We start from the raw sequence: 23060 nt of genomic DNA on the forward strand, positions 1-23060 counted from the left end.
TTATGTCAGTGTTTTGTGCTTCACATTGACTGAGCTCAAGGCTCTGGATTAGGTCTCAGCGCATACCTCTGGGGTGGAGGAGAGTGATAGGCAGTGCTGACTGGTTAAAAGTGCAGAAGAGGAACAGGATCATTCCACTTTGGGCGTTATTTTGCTTTGTTTTTGCTCATTGTAAGCAACTGGCCAAAACAGAAATATATATGTAGCCCTGTCCTTAGTTACTTAAATTTCAAGCAGCAATCAAATGAACACTAGAAAAAGTTTTAAGAATACTTTAAACAAGTACATATTATTACAATAGGAACACAAAACTCAATTCACTGAATCAGTAAAGTATAATGGGTTGACTGAACTGAATGAATAATCCAATCACTTGGAATCACTTGCCTGTAGTCTCATCCAGAAAGTACTGAATTAGGGTACTGCTTCTTTGTGAATATCCATAATTGCTGAGGACCAACTTCATGGATGAGACCGTCAATAACTTGAGAGTCTACTGGAATTAAGGGATTCATTCATGAGCATTCTAATCTTTGTAGTTGTTTCTCTTTATGTGTGAGTTCTCTTTTAAGAAGCTAGACAGTTTCCTTTTGTGTATGTGTGAATGTGGTGAGAACATTTAACATGAGATGTACCCTTTAGCACATTTTTAGATGCACAATGCTGTATTGTTAACTGTAGGCACTGTGCCATACAGCAGCTCTCCGCAGCCTGTCCATCTTGCTGGCAAGGGTGTAGAAGAATCAGAGCCCTCATACACTGCTGGTGAAAAGATACAAATGGTGCAGCTACTTTGAAAAAATGTCCTCCAGTCCCTCACACGATAGAATTACCATATGACCCTGCAGTGCCATTCCTAGGTATATATATCCAAGAGAGATGAAAAAATATGTCCACACAAAAACTTGTACACAAATGTTAACAGTAGCATTATTCATAAAAGCCAAAAGATGGAAACAACCCAAATGTCCATCAAGGGATGAATTGATAAGCAAAATGTGATATATCCATACAGTGGAATATTATTTGGTCATAAAGTTAATGAAGTACTAATACCTGCCACCATATGGATGAACTTTGAAAACATTGTGATAAGTAAAAGAATTTAGTCACTAAAGACCACATATTATATGATTCCATTCATATGAAATGTTCAGAATGGAGAGCTCTATTAGAGACAGAGTATAGACTAGTAGATGCTTAGGCCTGGGGAGATAGGGGAGACTGAGAGGAGGGTGATGGCTACAGGGTATAGGGTTTCTTTTTGGGTGATGAAAATGTTCTATATTGATCTTGGTGTTGGTTGCTCAACTCTGAATACACTAAAAACAAATTGTACACTCGAAATGGGTGAATTGTACAGTATGCATACTCTACCTTAAAAACATTACTATTTTTAAAGTAAAATAAAATGATACTTGATAAATAATAGATTCTCAATTTAAAAAGCAAAGGAGCCATACATGGACACACGGACAGAATAGGGCCAGGAAGGCTGCCTTTGTTGGAAAATTAAATATCCATAAAAGTTAGGTGCACTGTTTCTTATCATTCACTGGAGCCCAAACATTTAACATAGTGCATTGCAAATACAATACACATCAGTGCTGATGATAATGATAATGATAATAGTGATGATGGTGTTGGTGATGCTGATGGTGATGGCGACAGCAACAGAAACCCTCCTGCCAGCCACTATCTCTCCACAGTCTTTGGAATTTTTAATATCTGCATCAGGTCTCTCTTAATGTATGATAGTTCTACCAAATTCCAGCTGCAGGCACACCATGATTCTGTAAAGAGAAAGATTTACATTTTTCTCAGGAGTCAATGTCTCATATGTTTGTGGCCACAGGAAGCTTATCAAACACTGACGTCAGCTACTTTCCCATGAGAAGTCCAGAACTTTCTTCATACTGCCATAAATGACTTTCTCTTTCCGATTTGCTTCAGACAAGTAGAGAATTATTCATAAAGCTTAAAAATAAACATCTGACCTTCACCCTGCCATGGATACATTCTTATTACTTCTCCAATCAGGAATTCTCTTGCCTGTAAAAATCCACTCTCATTCTTTTATTAGCAATTGAAAGATTTTGGCCAGTACAAATAGCATCATGGATTATTCTTCATTCATTAATTGTTCAAAAAAAATAGGAAAGACTGCAGCAAACAGACACTGTTTAAAGACATCAAGGCCCTCCCTTCATACTATTTTGTAATCTTGTTCCGTTCCATTAAGAAATATTTTTTCTTCTTCATAGTTGTACAAAATTGGCTCCTCTGAGAACATATATCTAAGCTGTATCCTTTGTGTTCCTTGAAATTTTAAGAGAAATTCAACAAAATTTCCCTGCTACCTTTGTTAGTCCTGGCCCCCTGATAATATAGAAATAAACTGTGGGTTTATTTGATTCGTTCTGGCTAAATAAACAAAGGAGGAGAAGAAAGGAGGTAAGTTCACTTGGGGCCTGTAGCATTCTAAGTTCAATAATAGGCTTATTATATGCGCGTTCATTCATTTATTCACTCACCCACCCAGGAAACTTTTACAGAGCATATGATATATGCCATGGAATATGCAAAATGACTGGGATAGAATTAGCAATAAGACTGTGTCCTTGCCACCAAGAAGCCCATCCGTATACAATGACAGTCCATCATTGTGGCATTAGCAAAAGTGTATAAGGACACAGAAGAGGAAAACCCTCCTTTTCTTTCCTTTTTTTTTTTTTGCATATAGGTGACACACACTGTTAAATTAGTTTCAGGTGTACAACTTAGTGATTTGAAAAGTTTATACATTATCTATGTTCACCACGAGTGTAGCTATCATCTGTCTCATTACATCCCTACTACAAGATCATTGACTGTATTCCTTATGCTGTGCCTTTTATTCCTATGAGTTACTCATTCCATAACTAGAAGGCTGTATATCCCTTTCCCCTTCACCCATTTTGCCCAACCTCCCATCTCTTTCCCTCTGGCAACCATCAGTTTGTCCTCTGAATTTATAGGTCTGATTCAGCTTTTTGTTTGTTTATTCATTTGTTTGTTTGTTCTTTAGATTCCACTTATGAGCAGAAGCATATGGTATTTGTCTTTCTCAGTCTATCTTATTTCACTTAGCATCATACCCTCTAGATTCATCCATTTTGTCTCAAATGGCATGATCTCATCCTTTTTTATGGCTGCATAATATTTCAGTGTGTATATGTGTGTGTGTGTGTGTGTGTGTGTGTTTGCACACCAAATTTCCTCATCTATTGATGGACACTTAGATTGCTTTCATATCTTGGCTATCTTAAGCAGTGTTGTAATGAATATAGGGCAGAGGGGTGCATATATCTTTTCAAATTAGTGTTTTTGTTTTCTTTGGGTAAATACCCAATAGTGGAATTATTGGATTATATGGTATTTCTATTTTTAACTTTTTGAGGAACCTCCATACTGTTTCCCATAGTGGCGGTACCAATTTATATTCCCACCAACAGTGTGCAAGGATTCCTTTTTCTCTACATCCTTGCCAACACTTATTATTTCTAATCATTTTTATTTTAAAGTAAGTAATTGATATCCAACAAAGAATTTCCTTAAGGTCCTACCTCTATTATGACCCCACAGCCTGTCTTCTCTCACAATTCCATGCTGCTTTCAAGGGAACAACCAATGTCCAACCCAACTGAATAGTTTAAAGTTTTGTCAACAATGCAGTGAACCCATTGCAGAATGCCAAGGGAACTCTTACTTTCATTGAATAATTGACTTTTTCTTGAATTATAAGAGTAATTTCCTTAGTTTTCTTGCTTGATTTAACCCGCTTGGCTAAATAAATTTCTAACATGATACCCTACTAATGCATCTTGTCTCTCTTATCCACTAATTTATACAAGTATATAGATACATCCATATGCACAATTGCATAGTAACATGAAAAATGTATCTCATTAAAACCAAGAGACTCTCCTACAGACCTAAAAATTTACACTGAAATACAAGCATACTATGGACAAATATGCAATATACACAGGCAAAAACTTAAATGAAAACATACAATTTAAACAAGTAAAGAGGAAACCTTGTGCAAGAGCCTGATGCACATGTGCACCATTGGCTATAGATTTGGGAAGGTGGGTAGTTGAAAGTGAAGAGAAGAAACAGTGCGGTTAGTGAGCAAGGGACTGAATGGACATGAAGTTTCACCACATCTTAAGATGATAAATAGTCCCTGTATTTGAATTGCTTTGGTATGGGCCACTTGCAAAAACATTCAAACTTTCCCTTCTAAGATATAGTAAGCCAAAATATATCTTATGGAAAGTTCACTAAGTCATTGGTAAATAATCCAGTGTTGACTTTTAATTTAGAAATAACTGGCCAAATTGATCCCAGCCTTCCCAAATACAGTTTTCCCCCTGCAGAGTACATTGATTTGTATTGCCTTCTTGTTTTCTCTCATTGTTTGTCTTTCTTTTTTATTATTTTATTTCCCTACTGGTATAATATATGGCCAGAAATACCAAACTTTCATGGTTTTATATATTTTGAGCTCATAAATCCCCATTAGTTGTCGTCTTTTCCGGCTGAGGCTTCATCTTTTTCTCTCCACATGTGGTAAAAATAATCTTTATTTGAGGTATAACATACAGAAAAGTGTACAAATCATAATTGTACAGCATGATGAATTTTCACAAAATGAACATAATGGTGTAGTCCCCTCCAAGATCAAGAAACAGAACATTACTAGCACCCCAGAAGCCCCCCTTGTGCTTCCTTTTACAGTCAGCCTCCTCCCCTTACCCCCACTGCCCCAGGGTAACCATTATTCTGATTGCTTACACTAAGTATTAGTTTTGTTGGTTTTTTAAGTTTGTATTAATGGAATCTTTCTCTGTGTGTGTGTGTGTGTGTGTGTGTGTGTGTGTGTCTCACTTCTGTTGTTTAACATTATGTTTCTGAGATTCATTGCCTGAGCAATACTTAGATCATTCTAACTGTTGCACAGTATTCCATTGCTTGCCTGCCACAACTTATCCACTTTACTATTGGCAGGCATTGAAGTGATTTCCTGTTTGTAGCTATTATGAAAAGTGCTGCTATGAGCATTCTGTTCTAATTCATGTCTTCTGATGAATATTTGCATGGATATTTGTTGTGTACATACCTAGGAGTAAGATATCTGGGTCACAGGATATACAAATATTCCATTTCAGCAGCTGAAACTGTCAAATAATTTTCCTAAGTGACTGCCAGTTTACATTCCCACAGCTGTGCATGAGAGTTCAGTTGCTCATTAACACTTTGAATTGTCAGTCTTTTAAGTTTTAGCCATTCTAATGGTGTGTGGTTTTACTTGGAATCTTTCTAACGATTAATAAGATTGAGCACTTTTTCATATACTTATTGGCCATTTTAGTATCCTCTTTTGTGAAGTGCCTATCAAAGTCTTTACCCATTTTACTAATAGGTCATCTATCTTTTTCTTCTTGCTTTATGGAATTCTTTATATATTCTGGATACAAGTCCTTTGTCAGATATATGTAATGCTAATTTTTTCACTCTCTTTATGGTTCTTAATTTCAATGTGAAATTTGTCAATTTTATTTCTTTATGGTTAGTGATTTACAAAATCTTTACCTGTCTCAAGAACATGATGTATCTTCTACTTTTTTTCTGAAAGCTTATATGTATCAGCTTTTACATTGAGATCCACACTCAATCTGGAACTTTTGGGGGTGGAGGATATGGTGTTAAACAGAAGTCAAGACTTAGTTTTCGTTTTTTCCAAATGCATATCCAGTTGAAGTCCTGGATGATATTGCTTTCCTCCAGAGAGGGTTACCCATGTTCTGGTAGTTTGATAGATTGGGAAGTTCACTTTAGTTTAATTAGGGCTGAGATGAGTTTGTATCACTCCATGGACCTTCAGTCTGCCCCCTCTTCATGGATGAATTCTCCAAGGGTCCTACTGAGATTATATCCCCAGATGCTTTTCTCAAAAGAGTAGAAGAAATGTCATTGTTGGCGACTATGACTCCTCCAAGTTTTTGGTCATGGGAAGAGCTTTGGAGTCCACCAAATCTGGGTTGTAATTCCAACTCTGCTACTTACTGACTACATGATAGTGATTCTGGATCTGTTTCCTTGCTTTCAAGTGGGGATAATAAAAACAGCCAGTTTCACAGTTTACTTTTGAAGATCACATGAGGTAACAGATATCAAGTACCTTGCACGTAGTAGACCTTCAATAAATGATAGATATTATTTTACAATATATTATTATTTCTCTTGGAGCTATAAAATACACTCATCCCCTAGAAATGTTGGGGAAGTGGTAGGAGTGTCTGTGGTCTCTGCAAAGCAATACGCTTCTTGGAGCAGCCTGTTTGAGGCTGAAAAGGGTGAGCTCAGTTGAGCTTGTTTTATTCACAATCATAACAATGTCATTCACAGATACTGAGACATACACAGGACATTTTTTCCCCTTGGAAGATCATAGAAGTACATACAAACCATCTGAACTGGGGGGAACTTAAAACTCCATTCCCGAAAATTCATGTTGCAGATGAAGGAATTGAGGGGCCTAACGTGGTTAAATGACTTGGTCAAGGTCAGTTCACTCATTAGTATTTATTTAAGTGACTAAATTCCCTAAGATCACATATCTCTTCCCTTCTAAAATACTCCTAGCTCCCATATTCAACTATAAATGAAAAAGAGAGACAATTCACAAGAGACAATTAGTGATGTTTTATTGTTACTGGCTCATTCTGACTAAAACCCATAGATCTATTTTTAAATATTTTATTTTAATTTCCATCCCCACAAATTATGTGACTTCCTGCCAACTAAGACTGAAATAGCTACTTACCATTCCTTTCCCATTCCAAGGATTATGTCCCATAGCTTTTCATTCTTTTATTATTAAGAAATATTCGGCCTTCGCCTCCAATGCACAAGACTGAAAGGAGCTCACATAAACCCACAGAAAGAAACTCTCTTCAAGCTTACCAAGTGAAAGGGGGTACAAGGGTACCTCTGTCACTCTGGGCACTGAATGCAAAGGGGACCATGTGCATCCCTGGAACTCTTCTCTGGGTAGGGACAGATCACCAGCACCACTGCCACCGTCATGATTTCCAACAAAGGCAGCGCTTAGAGGATCATTTTTGGTAAGTCCTCATTCAGCACATCTTTCAACATTGTATACTCTGCCAACAGAGAGATAAAGCCTGAGTCCCATAGGGGGCAAATAACTTGAAAGAGTTTCATGATCACAGAGCACACAGAACTTACAAAAGCCTCCATCTCATGCTGGGATTCTCAAGGGATCCTCCTGGAACACTCTTTCCCTAGATCTTCACATAGGCTGTTCCCTCCTAGAAATGTATTTTCAACCTAGATGTCTTCTTTTTGGAGAGACCATCTCTCACTATGCGGCCTCCAGTGACCTTCTGGTGGCTCTCTGTCACAGCATGCTGTTTTATTTACTCATTATCAGAAACACCTGTGTTGTTCCTACCACACAAGAACACCAGCTCTGTGAAAGCAGCCCTTGTTCATCTCTGTGTGGCTCAGAGTACCCACTCAGTGAATAAGTGAATGTGGGCATGTATCCTTCCAATACACCCATCAGGCTGGGTCAGCCCTTGAGTTTGAATACTTGCTTCACTTCTTACTAGCTGAGTGAATGGAGGCAAATGACTTAAATAAAACGAACTTCTCAGTGCTTACCCTAAGATAAGAATACATACCTTACTAGGGTGCTATAGCAATCAGATGAGATAGATGTGTACCATGTGCTTGGCACAAGGCCTGGCACTAAGAGTCCTTAATATGTAGTATTTACGAGGCGCCTGGGTGACTCAGTCGGTTAAGCGTCCAACTCTTGATTTCGGTTCAGGTCGTGATCTCACGGATCATGAGTTCAATCCCCACATCGGGCTCTGCCCTGACAGTGCAGAAAATCCCTGCTTGGGATATTTTCTCTCTCTCTCTCTCTCTCTCTCTCTCTCTCTGCCCCTCCCCTGCTTGCACACATGTGTTCTCTCTCTCTCTCAAAATAAACTTTAAAACAAAAAGAGAAAAAAAAACCATAGTATTTATATGTCCATAATGAAAGCAGAGCATATTATAAAAGTCATGGGAGATTTTTAAATATAAATATTAATATTAATGTTGATGTTAAAATCAAGGGGTACTAATTCAACCACATTTTAAAGGTAAAATTTTAAATTAATTAAAACCTGGTTCTTAATGGCTATACAAAATTATTCATTTTTTATAAAAAGATCCCTAATTTAACCTTTGCAATAACTACTGTTAGGATAAATTAACATTTTAGACGCTCCCTTTTGGTATCCTTTTGGAAAATGGCATCTTTTTGTGAATACTTGTGGTAGGAATTTTAAGGTAGAATTGTAATCACTTTTTGCAAATATGTACTGGCGATGCTTTTTCATTTGTGTAACCTAGGAAGGTGCTAGTTTCTGTTTCTCATGCTACTGAATGGCTTTAGCTAGTTTTTGAAGTTTTTAAGAAAATCACTACTCTTGGAGGACTACAAGTCTGATTGAGAGGAGAGAAATTTCTCCTTTCTTTTTGTTACACCTTGATTCTCCCATAGCACATGCGTTCATATAAAACCCTAATGTCCCCACATGCCTGAGCAGACGGTTCAATCAAAAGAGCAGTAAATAGGACCTGACCGTTCACCACTGACTAGAAAAGGGGTTGTGGAAGGAAGACAGGCTCACTGCTTAACACAACCCTGTTCTCTCTTCCTTCCCCTCTTCCTTCATCTCAGGTCTTTTCCTTCTTTACCATCCAGTCTAGAATCAGATTTGCCTGCAGAGAATTTTGGCAACTGCCTCTGAGCCAGGCCAGCCAGCATACATGTGTTAGGCACTGAATTAAAAGCTTAAAGGGATCCAGTGAGTACTCGTTCACCCAGGAATCTATTTGAAGTTGCAAAGTAACTGAAGGTAGAAAAAGATCTTAAAATAGAGAGTAAGAACTTCATCAGTTTGCAGCCCTTGGATTCTAAATTGGAAAATAGAAAGCAAAGTATATCTGAAGACAAACTCTACTTTCATTCACTTCGCCATTCTCTTTATGGTTCCTCTTGAAAGCCTTTCTTTTCTCTTTGTCTCATTAACAAGATAGTTCATGAACATAGACCCAGATACTATAAACCAAAAAAAAAAAAAAAAAAAAAAAAAAATCCCACTGATAGCATTTTCTTTCCCTATTTTTCCTATATTCATTCCTAAATTCAAAAATAAAAAGAGAAGAAAGGAAAACAAACCACAAGAGACTCTTAATGATAGAGAGCAAACTGAGGGTTGATGGAGGAATGTGGGTAGGGGATAGGCTAGAAGGGCGATGGGTACTAAGGAGGGCACTTGTCATGAGCACTGGGTGTAGTATGTAAATGATGAATCACCGGATTCTTCTTCTGAAACGAATATTGTGCTGTATATTAACTAACTAAAATTTAAATTAAAAATCAATTAATTAAACAAATAGAAATACTGACAGAATTGAAAGGGCAGAAAGGAAAACTGGGCAAATAAATACTGACCCTGCAAGAAGGTTTGGGGAAGATACTGTGAATTATTTTCTCTCCCAATTTAAATATCTCTCAGTATGTTCAGTTATAATCCTGGCAAGTAACTCTTGCCTTTTTCTAGTCTCTGATGTCTTTGTTGAAGCCTGAGGGTCAAGGATGGGAGGCCTCTGTGGGGAGGGTACTATAATCTACGTCACATTCCAAGTGTAGGCTTTTTTAAGGTGCGGATTCCTGGACACCTCTCTGGAGTGTCCCATATATATTTTAAAAGCCTCCATGCCCGAAAATTTTGACGTGCAATCAGTCTGAGAAACCTCTTCTAGGGATTCACTACACGATAAGTACCATAAGGCCAAGTACCACAGCTGTTTGTTCTTTTTCATATCCTCGATATGTTCCTGGCACATAGAGATTCTCCAGCCATGTTTGTGTATAAATTTACTTATAGGAGCACTCTTTGTAATTGATTCTCATCTAAATTCCATCCTCAAGGACTCTGCTAATTATTTAGCAACTGGTTCTCATTCTGGGGGGAAGAAAAATGGAGACTGCCTTAAAAGGTAATGAAAGTTAATATGCACAAAATTTGGCCTATAGTTTCAGGAAACTCACCCATGGATTCCAATCATTCATTCAACAGTCATTTCTTGATATTCTACTGAATGCTGGGAGGGGACCAGGAGCTGTGAGGAACCAGATTATGAAGCAGGCTTAGGCAATCTTTCCAGCTAGGAAATGCCTCACCATTTTATCATCCCCTTCTCTTCAGATTTATAGAAAAGACCTCCAAACTTGGACCCACAATAGAAGAAAAGGAATTTAAATGGGATTGGGAGCTCTTGTCATTTTCTGGCTTTGTAGCCCAGAAATGTAATTATATATATTAGTCCCAACTGGATTTTAGCCTCTAACTGGATTTTAGTCTCCTTAAGATGAGGGCCCACATCCCAGAATGCTGAGCAAGGTACTTTAAATGTATGGCAATACAAAGTAGATGTTTGCACTCAGGACCCGAGACCCCTAGGAAGAGGTGGTAGAGGTTGAGGGAGAGGAGCTAGAGATGGCCTGAGTGGCTGCTCAAGGTTAAGGAAATGGGTGATGGGCAGGAAGGATGGCACTTGTTGGGGTGAGCCCTGGGTGTTATATGTAAGTGATAAATCACTAACTTCTACTCCTGGAACCAATACTACATTATATGTTAACTAACTTGAATTTAAAAAAAAAAAGAAGGAGAAGGAGAAGGAGAGGGGGAAGAGGAAGGGGAAGAAAAAGGAAAGAAGAAGGGGAGGGAGGGAAGGGATGGCTCCTGGGTTTGCTGATGAATTTGTGAGCCCTCAAGGTTCCCTGACTCCTAGTTTGCAAAACAGCCTTCCTCAGATAGACACAAACTTTAAGTAACACACTAAGCAGGTTTTTGTTTTGTTTTTTACTTGTGAAAGCTGAAATGAGAATCTAGGAATCCAAGCCTAGTTTCTAGCAGTGAGATTCCAAGCCCGTCCCTTAACCTCTGTGAGCTTCTGTTTTCTTCCAATGCCAAGTGGCAGAGGGTGGGGTTGGAGGAAGGCAAAGCTATATTCTTAAGGTCCACTTGAGACCCATTACTCTGCTCCATTAAAGGCAAACATTAAAAGCCCAAAGTTGCATTTCATACTCATTAGAAGCCCTTGTTGCATCATGTTGGGGGCAGGCTTAGGGGTGTGACGGTAATTTACTGTCACAGTTGCCATTTCTGTGGTCTTTCTAATGTTTACTATTTACTAATGTGTTTCAAGTGCGGGTTAACTCTAGGTTATCTACTAGTACATTTCTATAATTATCTGTAATCCTCCAGACCTTCTTCTTCTACTGATTAGTCAAGTTCCTGACCATCACCAGCAGAAGACTGTGGAGAAAGGTTCTTGAGAGTCTGAAGCTTAGAAGGATTGAGGGTCGGGTTTGGAGAAGGGGTGTCCTTGACTGTGTTCTAAAGCCTTTGTCTCTGATTATTGGCATTTGTAGAATTCCCTGTTTTGTATTTACTATACCACCTTCTCTACCCCACTATCTAGAATAAGTTAGGGGTTGACTCTGGAATAATTGTATTCATATTCTTTAACATACAAGTGCACAGTACCCATTTCTGTCTATGCTTTATTTCCCCTTTAAGGTCCTAACTCATAATAGTACCTGAGGAAGAAATGATATTTTAAATATGTGGTCTACATTAACTAAAATTCATTCTACTTCATCCTACTTTTATACCAGGTGTCATTAAAACGTTTGGAGATCCTTCAACCAAATTCTGCAGGGATTGGTGATCAACTGGAAGGCTCAGAAGTAGACATCTGATCGTTTACCTGTGAGTAGCATTTATGTGATTGACGGGGATGGGGAGGCTCTGCTCCTAGCCTCTCTGCCTGATTTTCTAAATTCTGGCACCTAAAGATGCATTGTGCTGTAGTCCTCATGGTTTCTGCTGTAGTCCTCTTTCTGCTGTAGTCCTCATGGTTTATATACCAATTCATCTGTCAGATTTGGAAAGAATTGTTTTTCTGCTTTATAATTTGATTTTTTTGCGGGACACCTGGGTGACTCGGTTGGGTGGCTGACTTCAGCTCAGGCCATGGTCTCACCGCTCGAAGGCTTGTGAGATTGAGCCCCACGTTGGGCTCTATGCTGACAGCTCAGAGCCTGGAGTCTGCTTCCGATTCTGTGTCTTCCTCTCTCTCTGCCCCTCCCCGCTTGTGCTTGCTCTCTCTCTCTCTCTCTCTCAAAAATAAATAAATGTTAAAAAATTATAATTTGATTTTTTGCTTTATTTTTTTCCTGCATATATATCTTAAGCAAAACAGTCCCAGATCAGTAATGAAGTCCTCACTTCCTGCAAAGAATGCTGTTGACTTGAGGGGACAGAGAGGTCATGAGTCAGTCTTCCCCAGTGAATAAGCTCACCTTTGCACAGACACTGGTGATTTCAGGGGCAGTAAGTGCCAGTCACTTCCCATGAGCCCTCCTCAGCTGGGAGGAGAAGTTCCACAGGCAGAAGGGTTACTGGGGGGCAGAAAGAGGGGATTGCAGAAGGTAGAGGCTGGAGAAAGTAAGGGAAACTTCACTTGTTCACAGTTTTGCCCAGGGTGGCACCAGTAGGAGGGAAAGTTTTTTGGGAATTCAGTGTGGTTCTCAGGCAATTGTTTTCCGATTCTATCTGTTGCAGCCTGTATTAGTTTGCTCGGGTTGCCATAACAAGCTATCACAGTCCAGGTGGCCTAAACAACAGAAATCTCCTCACAGTTCTGGTGAGATGTCAGCAGGTTTGGTTTCTTCTGAAGCCTCTCTACTTGGCTTGCAGATAGCAGTCTTCTCCCTGTGTCTTCACATGCCCGCCTGCAGTGTGCACACGTGTTTGGTGTCTCTCTCCATGTGTCCAACATCTCCTTTTCTGACAGGGACACCTAATCACCTCACCTGAAGTTAATCACCTCTTTAAAAACTTGATCTTCAAACACGGTTACGTTCTGAAGGACTGGGGGTTAGGACTTGAACATATAAATTTGGGGAAACACAATTCAATCCATACCAGCCCATCATCATGTGTTTCTAACATGCTGATTTTTAGTTTATTGCAGATCCACTTCCCTCAGATTCCTCTCTCCTGAACTTCCTCTGCATTGACATCACTTTCAGAACACTGGTTATTCTGTGATGTGTTATAGCCCTTTATTGTGTGGCTCTCATTGTCCAATGACATTGTGTAATTTTTGAAATTGAAGAGTGTGGCTTTGACATCTCTCACAGCAGTAGGAGAAGTTGTGTATATAATAGACATTTAATAATATTGAATGAATGAATGAATGAGTGAGTGAATAGATGATTAGATGTAACTTCTGAACCTATAATTTATTTGCTTTAAGACTATCTCCCAGTGATGATTATTAGTGCCCTTTACCACATTTGCTGCCCTTTACCACAACAGGTAGAAATAAGTCAAGACAGGAGAGGGGCTGAAAGAAAAATATGATTAGCTGACATCAGGAGAATTACCTGTCTCCTCAAAAAGGTAGGAGACAATAAATAGCATGAGCCTGCCCCAGATCCCATCACTCTTCCATGAGAACGTTGTTCCAGGAGACAAGAGGGAAGGCCGACGAGCTTCGATGGGGATATACTGAGTGTGAGGACTTAAGGGACATCAAGGGTATAGTCCACCTGAAGCTCAGGTGAGAGCTGGAGACAGAGATGTTTTCAGTCATAATCTTTACTTAGGAATTAGAACCATGGCAGTGGATGAAGTCATCCAGAGAGATTGTGTGGAGACAGAGGAGCAGTGTTTCCAAAGTGCCACCAGAAATTGGTGTGTAGAAGGCTTTCCTGGTAAATAACAGAGGAATCCTCCCATGATAAAGAAATCTACATGCTACTCTTAATGAGGGTTTGTAAGAACAGGTATATTGGGTCGCCTGGGTGGCTTGGTTGGTTAAGCGTCCGACTTCGGCTCAGGTCATGATCTCACAGTCCGTGAGTTTGAGCCCCGAATCGGGCTCTGTGCTGACAGCTCAGAGCCTGGAGCCTGTTTCAGATTCTGTGTCTCCCTCTCTCTCTGCCCCTCCCCTGTTCATTCTCTGTCTCTCTCTGTCTCAAAAATAAATAAATGTTAAAAAAAATTAAAAAAAAAAAAAGAACAGGTATATTAACTCATGTGTGTGTCTTTCTTTTTCTCTCTCATTTATTTGGCCCTATTTTATTTCTTATTCTGTCCTTTCCTTTGGGGATATGCCCCCAAATCATTCCCGTGGGGCTTGTCCCATCTAATAAACTGCACCCATGAGCATAGGTTTGACTCCCTAAGTTTCTGCCAAGGGGGTCTCATACATCAACACCTTCCTTTGGAGCCATTTTCTTCATCAGCCAATCAGAGCTGATCAGACTGGACAGTAGGGGAGCCTGGGAGTAGACTGCTCAATGTCCAAAGAGACAGAAGGTAGATCTTTCTCAGAGACTGGTGCCATTGAACATTATCTTGTCTAGACAGTCAGTAAAGGGCTCAGTAGAGGGGAATGTACATCTTTTGCACTGAACTCCTTCTTTAGTATGTTGATCCCTACTGGTTTCCCCACTCTACCTATGCCCTCCAGGAGGCTTTGGCAATATTTTAGGGTTTCGCAGCCAGGCCAGAATGGAAGCTGGTAGAGTATGGAGGGGCCATGGGTCATGACGGCCATAGCAATCTTCTCTCTGGGTCCCACCAGAAATGTCATTTCTAATGAGGCCATGTTTATCCCAGCACTAGTTTCCTTAGTTTTTCCTGATTTCTGTGACAAATAAAAGAAGGAAAAATATTTATCCATTTATTTTATTTTCTGAAATATTACTTTTCTTCCTTTAGATTCTCTTTTTGCAATTTTTTTTTTCTTTTTCTCTCCTTCTCTCTTAGTTCTCTTTCTTTAGCAGAACCTTGATCTTTCCTTGGATTGTCTGGTAACAGTGGAAGAGACCATCTGAGTTCTGGAAACTTCCTCCTTCTTCTCTACAAGCCCCACGCATTTTCTCTAGTTAACTGTGAGATGCCAGCTTTCTTAATCTACCCAGTTCCACACTTCTGTCTTGGTGTTCTTTGAGTAACAGAAAAGGTGCCAATTTTTATGCAGCTGCCTCAAGTATCAGTGACACCTGACAGTGATTTTTTTAAATAATATAATTTATTGTCAAATTGGTTTGCATACAGCACCCAGTGCTTACCCCAACAAGTGCCCTCCTCAATGCCCATCACCCACTTTCCCCTCTCCCCAACCCCTATCAACCCTCAGTTTGTTCTCAGTATCCAAGAGTCTCTTATGGTTTGCCCCAGTGATTTTTACTCAAATTGCTATTTACCTAAGATGAGAAAGGAGAAATTTTGTAGTCAAGAGAAAATGGCTCTACAATCCATGAATGGCCTAGATGGGGTGTTCCAAATGAATGGTGGCCAGTGGCCAGCATAGGTGCCTCTCAACTGTGTTTCATTAATTTCAGTCAGCTACAAGGTTTGGAGAGAAAGATGATTTTCCTATGAGCATGTAAAAGAAGTGCTTTGAGTTGTAAGTCTTTGCCCTTGTTTAAGAAAAGCATAAATGGGAGATTTTATAACCACAGTGGGCCAATATTTTTGGAGTCAGTTGAAGCTCCAGATGGAGTGGAAAGAGAAGTTTTTTTCTTCCTCTTTTCTTGAGTTTTACGGAACAAGTCTCCCTGGACACCTTTAATAAAGTGCTCAGTCTCTTTTTTAGTTCAAGTGTGCCCAAACCTGCTATCACAGGATCTGAAGGAGTCTTTCTTACACTAAGAATCCTCTCTCTAGATTTCTGGTAGGGGTTGTAGAACCAGCCTCATATGTGAAAATGTCTTGAATCCACTCCTTCCTCAAGAGTCTCACCTTCAAGAGCCCACACTCAAGTCCTTGTCATATGGTATAGGATGAAAATATGCAGTGAGCCCAAGTTTGGTTAGGGATTGAGGGAACAGGAGGAACACAGATTCCCATAGTCTCATCAACATTCTGGAAACCTTCATGTTAGGAAGGGTAAGAGGACATTCCAGCATCACCATATGTGGAATTTGTAACTTTGGCCAAATGATGGAGTTTTCCTGGTCAGAGAATTGCACCTGGCTTTAAGAGGTGCCTCTGTGGAAGCACATATTCCTGCCTAGCACAGCTATTGACAGAGGAGCTTGGGCCAGGGTGGACAAGCCAAGATGAGGGCCACAGAGGGCAAGGGAGAAAAATAGTGGTGCCAGGAGTACTTTCTAGAAGAAAGGTTCTTCTAGAACTCCTCTCCAGACTATTGTCTAATAGTCATGAATAAAGACATAAAGAATGATTGTGCTATTTAATAGTTTTCAATGGAAATAAGCAAAAGTCCTGAGGCTTACCTGAGGCTCCAAGAATGTTTGGATTTCTACAGTCCAAGGACACAGATTCAGCTGCTTCTGAACTCTACTTTGGGATGTTTAACAACACGAAGTAGTGAACGTCTTGCACTCTGTGCAGCCATACTCCAATAGGATTTAAGTAGAACAAGCACGCCGTCCGAGGGGGGGGACATCTGAAACAAGTTTCCTTCCTACCATTCTCTGTATCCCAGGTCCAATTTAATGCCAAATTAAATCTAGATTTTTTTAAAATCGACTTTCACTAAGGAAATGGCAGAGCTGCATTCCCTGAAACAGATATTTTAGGCCAAAATTATTACTTGGGCCTTTTTTCCTCCTCCTTTCTGCTAATTCAAAACAAAATGTCTGTCATTCACTCTAACACCAGCTTTTAAGAGCTGGAGACAAATGGAGTCTGAATATTCACGCCAATGTGGTACAAATGAGCTGTGATTTCAGGATGCTGGCTGTTTCTCTGACAGGAGAAAAGAGCGGTTGACTAGTTTAATATCTTTGGCTGAAAACACTTTGTTTTAAAGGGATGGAGAAGGCCAACATTAATATTGAGTCCTGTTATTTAATGACCGAATAGGATATATCATGGAATGAGGCATCCTGTGTCTGGGGAAAGTGTGTTTATCATACCCAGAGGGAGTGATTACAAATGTAGGGTGGGACTGAAGGAAGGAGTTCTTCTAAAAGCATTTTCTCCAAGTTCTTAAGAATTCCTCCCATAAGTAGATATGCCCATAATTGTGAATCTGATTCCCTCTAGACTTAGACAATTTATAAACATAAAGACATTTGTTATAATGAGACAATCTAATTACCTCCCTCAGAATGCTGGCTAATGGTTTAGAAATAAAAGATGCAGTTGCAAGTTGAGGTTTAAGGTTGGGGGGGAGGGAGCTTGTGATGACCATTAGCACCATCTGTCCTTTTTCTCGTTCCTCGAACATACATCTTCAGTCACTCATGAATTTACTGTTTCTATAGTATATTGAACTGAACACTCTCCATCTCAGGTGCTAGAATAGGGCTACATTAGCAATTCTAGCATTCCTTCATTCTCTCCTATAAATTGGACTATTTTTTTTTTATTCAATGCAATAGACAATTTGGTGAGTCCAATAATATGTTCATTGACGTACATTAGGATTTCCAGTACTTTTATTTGTTTTTTGTTGGCCTCATCTTGGCAAAGAGTCATAACATTTTAAATTTCTCTGCCCTCTCATCCACCCATCATACTTAATTATGCAGTTTATAGGCAACACATAGCAACGTGCTGGCTATATCTGTAATTCTACTTTATTGCAAACTGCTTCGAAGAATAATTGTATAACTGCTCCTGGTATTCTTTGTTTCTTCAATTCTGGTTTTCAGGAAGCATTTTTTTTAAGGGGGACATAATTGTAGTTTCAAAGCAATTGAAAATTAAGAATAAACTTAAGGTGCTGTGACATTTTGATGGAATGCTCAGAAGAACCCGAGGTGAGAAACCCAAAATGGATTTGCCATGAAACCAGTGGAGCTGAAGTGGCAGGGCCCGTCCCGGGGATCATGTCTCTGCCACGACCCCTGTTGAACTTTTTACATTTAATATTCCCTTCCTTTTTTAAATGTTTATTTCTTTTTTTTTTTTTTTTTGAGAGTGAGAGAGAGGCAGAGAGAGAGAGGCAGAGAGAGAGGGAGACAGAGAATCCCAAGCAGGCTCCATGCTGTCAGTGCAGAGCCCGACACGGGGCTCGAACCTATGAACCACGAGATCGTGACCTGAACAGAAATCCAGGGTCAGATGCTTAACCAACTGAGCCACCCAGGCGCCCCAGTACTAAAGAAGGCCTCCCAAATAATCTTCAGATCCCACAAACTTGGCTCTGCCCTGAGACCGATGCAAACTGATAAAGTTAGATGACTGACCTTCATGTCTAGTTAAATTTTAAAAAGCAAAGAAATAGTCAAAGTGTGAAGTACTATGTTTTAGTTTTTAAGACTTTAGAATGAATTCAACTTATTTCCTGAAGCAAACCCCACTTAAATGAAGTAATAAATCAGTTTGCCAAAACACAAATGAACATAAACAGGAGATTCATTTTTACTTCATTAATAAACATCAAATGTGAGCCTGCCTAACATGGAGCAGACCAAATCCTCTGGACAGGAAACCTCTCCTACTGAGGGGCATTTGTACAGTCAATCACGTGATCATTTCATCTTCAAGGTTGTTGCCACAGTCTACCTTGTATTATCCATTTACAGGTCTTTTGAGATGGAGCATTGTTCTGTGATTAGAAGCACAGACTCTGGGGCCAGGCTAGCTCTACCATTTACTAGCTCTGTGACCTTGGACACATGACTCAGCTTCTCTGGGCCTATCTTTTTATCTATAAAATGGAGACAATATGGATTGTTAGAAAGATTTAAGTTGATATTTATAAAGTTCTGAGAACTGTGCTTGGTACATAGTACATGCTATATAACCACGGGCTAAGTAAATAAACTTCTCCATGTGGACTGTAATTTTGTATGGGTTCATTTGTGGGTTCACTCTTGACCCTAATGAATGACTCTATAAATCAGGGGTCACAAAGTGCCAAACTGAAACCCATATAGACCTGTAAATGTGCTTCCCTTGCCCAGCATGGATTTTGTTTGAATGCTCTTAATGTATGCATTCTCCGTTTTCCCATGGGCCACCACTCCCCAAATATTCACCTCTTTGGTTCTTCAAAGGATTTGAGTTTGTCATCCCTGGTATAAATGAGTGAACACATCATAGGTGAAGACTCCTACTGTTAGTGGCAGTTTTATGGCTTATGGGGCCAATGAGCCACTTCTACTCCCTGGGGCCCTACCTGCAAACAGCGTTCTGATTAACCTACTTATCCCTATTGCTATATTAGAAGTCACAGAAGGAAAATAAGATATATAAGTTGAGTAAGCCCCTGCGTGAAACATAGGTATGTACTACCTAATGTCAGAAGATCACTTTCATTATGGACTGTGTTGACCAAGGCTACAGCAGTCATGACAAGCTAGGGTATGCTGGGGTCAGGACTCAGAATCTCCATGACTTAAACAAGGGTTTGATACTCATGCTTTCTGTCTAACACTGGATAGGCAGAGGTTTCCAGTCCACCATTTTGTCATCCTTACTTGGGGCCCCCAGCTGGCAAGCTACTCTCTAGAAACATTGTTGGTTACTATGGTAGAGAGAAAAAGAGGTCCCTAAAGGGTCTCACATCAAAAATTAAATGGTCTACCTTAGAAGTGACATGACACTTGTGCTCACAACTCAATGGCCAAAACGAGTCACTTAGCCTCATCTGACCACAAGGAAGCCAGAAAATACAGTTCTATAAAACAGGAACATCAGGCAAACATCACTTATGGCCGTAGCCTGTGGCATTATTTGGAGCTTGGATTTTCAGGCCAGAAGTCTTTCAATAAACTTAATTCAGCAAATACTCCCTTGCATCTACAAAGGCATAGCAAGCTACCCAGAACTGTGAGCAGATTTCAACGGAGATGTAGACCCAACATTGAGCAGCCTTAGACTTGCTCAAGAGAAAGAGAGTTATAAGAAATCTGAACAACAAAGCCATATAGGATTGATCACCAAAAAGAACAGTACCAACAATATTGCAAAAGTTGAACGCGAAGATGTTTCTGGAATAAAGATAGGACTGAGCTAGACTCTAGAAAAATACATGGATTTGTATAAGTGGAAGGCACTACAGGTAATGAGAGAGAGGAGGCAGAGACAAAGGCCCAGAGGCAGAAACAAGGGCTACATTTTGAGGCCTGTGGCCCAGCTGTGAGTTGTGTTTACTTGTCAGCAATCATTTGATGGATTCAGTGAAGCCACTTCATGCAGGGCCCCTGAAAGGTACAGAGACTCAGGATGGTGTCGTGTGGGAGGAAGATCATTGTTCCTCACTAACCCCCTCCAAAACCAAGGCATTTACGCCTCCCGTCATTAGCCCTCAGCTGCTTATTCCCCAAACCAGTAGTCCTACAGGCCCAACAGGTTCCCAGACCCACAGGCCATCACTGATTGGAGACAGTAGTACACCTTGGGTTGCTCCTGTTTCCAATTGAAGGCATCTTTGATTGCTTCTCCTAACAAAGAATATTCCAAGTTCAAGTGAAATAGCCTCTCATTGCTGGGGTCAGTTCAGCCTTTCTGCTGTGTAACATCTGTTTTTGAAATTCGGCTGAGACCCTGACTTAAATCCATTTAACTTAAAAAGCAGCAATAGAACATCCTGTTTTCATGAATGTCCAGGGGCTGTATGTCAACAAATAAAAGGTCTGTTTGGGGGTATTCAAAGGGGAAAAGCTGGTTGTGAGATGTTCTGCCACTGGGGTAAATTTATTGTGGACTGTTCGTTTCTTGGAATCATGAACCAAAGTTTGAAAAAACAAAGTGGACCAGCTTCATTTCAGTCAACAAATTTTGGCTTAATAGTGGGTGGGAAACATGCTTTTCTTGTCAGAAGTTCACTGAGCTGGATGGTTTCCAGAAAGATGCCCTCATTCATGCCTCCTACTTTAGCCATGTGAAGTTAATATCTTAAGTGGATTCTGTTTGTCTGTATAAATTGTGGTAGACAGCAGCTGATTATGTCCTTAGTTTTCTATTACTTACACAGGACCTGAGGTGTGAAAGAAGGGGTAAGAATAATTCACCATCCCTCAAACCTGACTACCTACTTTACTCCTCACCCATTCTTTAAGAGAGACAAGTAGAGAAAAGTTTGATTTATCAGCAACTGGAAGAGTGAGTGTCTGGAACAAAACAGATATATATATACATATATATATATATATATATATATATATATATATATATATATATATTTGTTTAATGAATATAAACTCTGGTCTTATAAACTCATGTTCTCTTTATGAATGCATGTCTCTATGTGTATTAATATCATTCCTGTTTGAAAAAGCTGTTACTGCCTATATCCTATTCTAGCCCAAAGAAAAGCATTAGGTCACTTCTGTAGTTCTCTCTTGGGACAGTGTTTTTCCTTTCTAACCCTTATCCCAATTTGTATTTTCTTTATTTACTGCCTGTCTCCACTCTCAGATTATAAGCCCAGAGAGGGCAGAATAGTTGCATTGACAGCTTACATGCCATACCAAGCAAAGTGGTTAGTATGTGAATATTACTTCACAATATTTGTTGAACGTTTTTACTGAAGTTTTCATTGTAGTGATGATTGTAGAGCCTTAACCCCTCTTGATTATGTGTGAATTTATTCACAGTGAAGAAGACAACAGGGCTTATAATGCAATTGAATATTCAGAGACCTTTTTGTATAATGCTACACTCACACTCATTTGACCCTACACTCTATTGAGGGTCATGGTGGAGAGGGTTAGTCTAACCATCTCTATTTTCTCAACTTAAACTTGTCAAGCCACATCTGCCATTATAGCTGGCCAAGATTAATGTCATAGCACATGGCAATAGTTTAAGGTTTTTTTAATCTTAAACAGTTAACTCATTCCTGGTGGTATTGAATCCATGACTTTAGTTTTATTAGCAATAAATTGTGGCCCACCAAGCTACCTGGCAAAGGCAGTACAAGGATCAGTGGTCAGAAAGATATTTTCAGTGCCCAGTGGGCATAGGATTTAATGTGCACATTCATTTGTCTAGTGGTCACCGTAGAGCTTTCTTATGGTCAAGCAAAATGAACACTTCAGCTTGAGTGGGAACAAAGTAGATTCACTTGCTCCGTTTTGCTTTGGCTGCCTGTGTAGACAGGGGTTGAAATGGGAATGATTTGTGTGCTCCAAAGGATCTCAAGAGAAAAGCTCATTCGTTTACAGGAGGTGCAATTCCGCAACAGTTTCTTGCTTTGTGTACTTGAAAACAATCCCAAAGAAACAAAGTTGGATGCAGAAAAAATAATGGGAGAAAAGAAAAATAATACTCTGAATTCTGAACAATTCTACTTTAATAGGTTGATCTGCCTGCCAGCTGGCCACAGTGTTGACTACTTGTAATATATACTTTTGGTAGGCTGCATGCAGTTCTTGGAACTGTTTATATTAGACGGCAGAAACTTAATTATTCTAAAATTGGCAGGACTTGCTTTGGTTACTTAATACAAAATTGCTTAGTCATCTTTATACAGAGTGTGGACAGCACTGTTTGAGTGTGAAAAACCGGGAAATGCAAATATGCTCCAAAGAGACTAGATCAGGTAGAAAAACAAGAAGGTACCTTTTTTTCTTTAAGATGCTTAGCAGGTGGCCGCCACATGTTTTCATTTGACAAGCTAGGTGCCTGTTGAGTTGAAGTCCTTGATTACAAGCATTTTTCTGTTTTCCTTGTGGATTTTGTCCAAGGTAAAAAGCTGCTGCTGCTGCTTTTGCTTCTTAGATGGTGTTCTGCTCCTACATTCTGCAAAATACAGGTTTTTGAGCAAGAGCGTGAGGAACTGTAGGATCAGCTGTCAGAGCAGCTTTCTTGTTCTCAGAAACAAACGAGGATGTCCTTTCAAGCTGGATGTCACAAAGATCCTCCCTATGACTCTTTTGGTTTGAAAACCTGTCTTCCCATACCTGAACTACTGCCTTC

General features: G+C 39.7%; 1 protein-coding gene across 6 annotated transcripts in view; it reads left to right on the forward strand.

Annotated features, from left to right (window-relative positions):
- CALD1 (caldesmon 1) overlaps positions 1-23060 on the forward strand; it is a 188303-nt gene that overhangs the window by 52320 nt on the left and 112923 nt on the right. For all 6 annotated transcript variants that reach the window (XM_019825826.3, XM_045052782.1, XM_019825825.3 and 3 more), the window contains one exon: positions 11816-11909. The gene's annotated coding sequence lies outside the window, so the exon portion shown is untranslated. The remainder of the gene's footprint in view (positions 1-11815; positions 11910-23060) is intronic.

This window comes from Felis catus, chromosome A2 (genome assembly GCF_018350175.1).
Source record: "Felis catus isolate Fca126 chromosome A2, F.catus_Fca126_mat1.0, whole genome shotgun sequence".
NCBI classification, from domain to species: Eukaryota; Metazoa; Chordata; class Mammalia; order Carnivora; family Felidae; genus Felis; species Felis catus.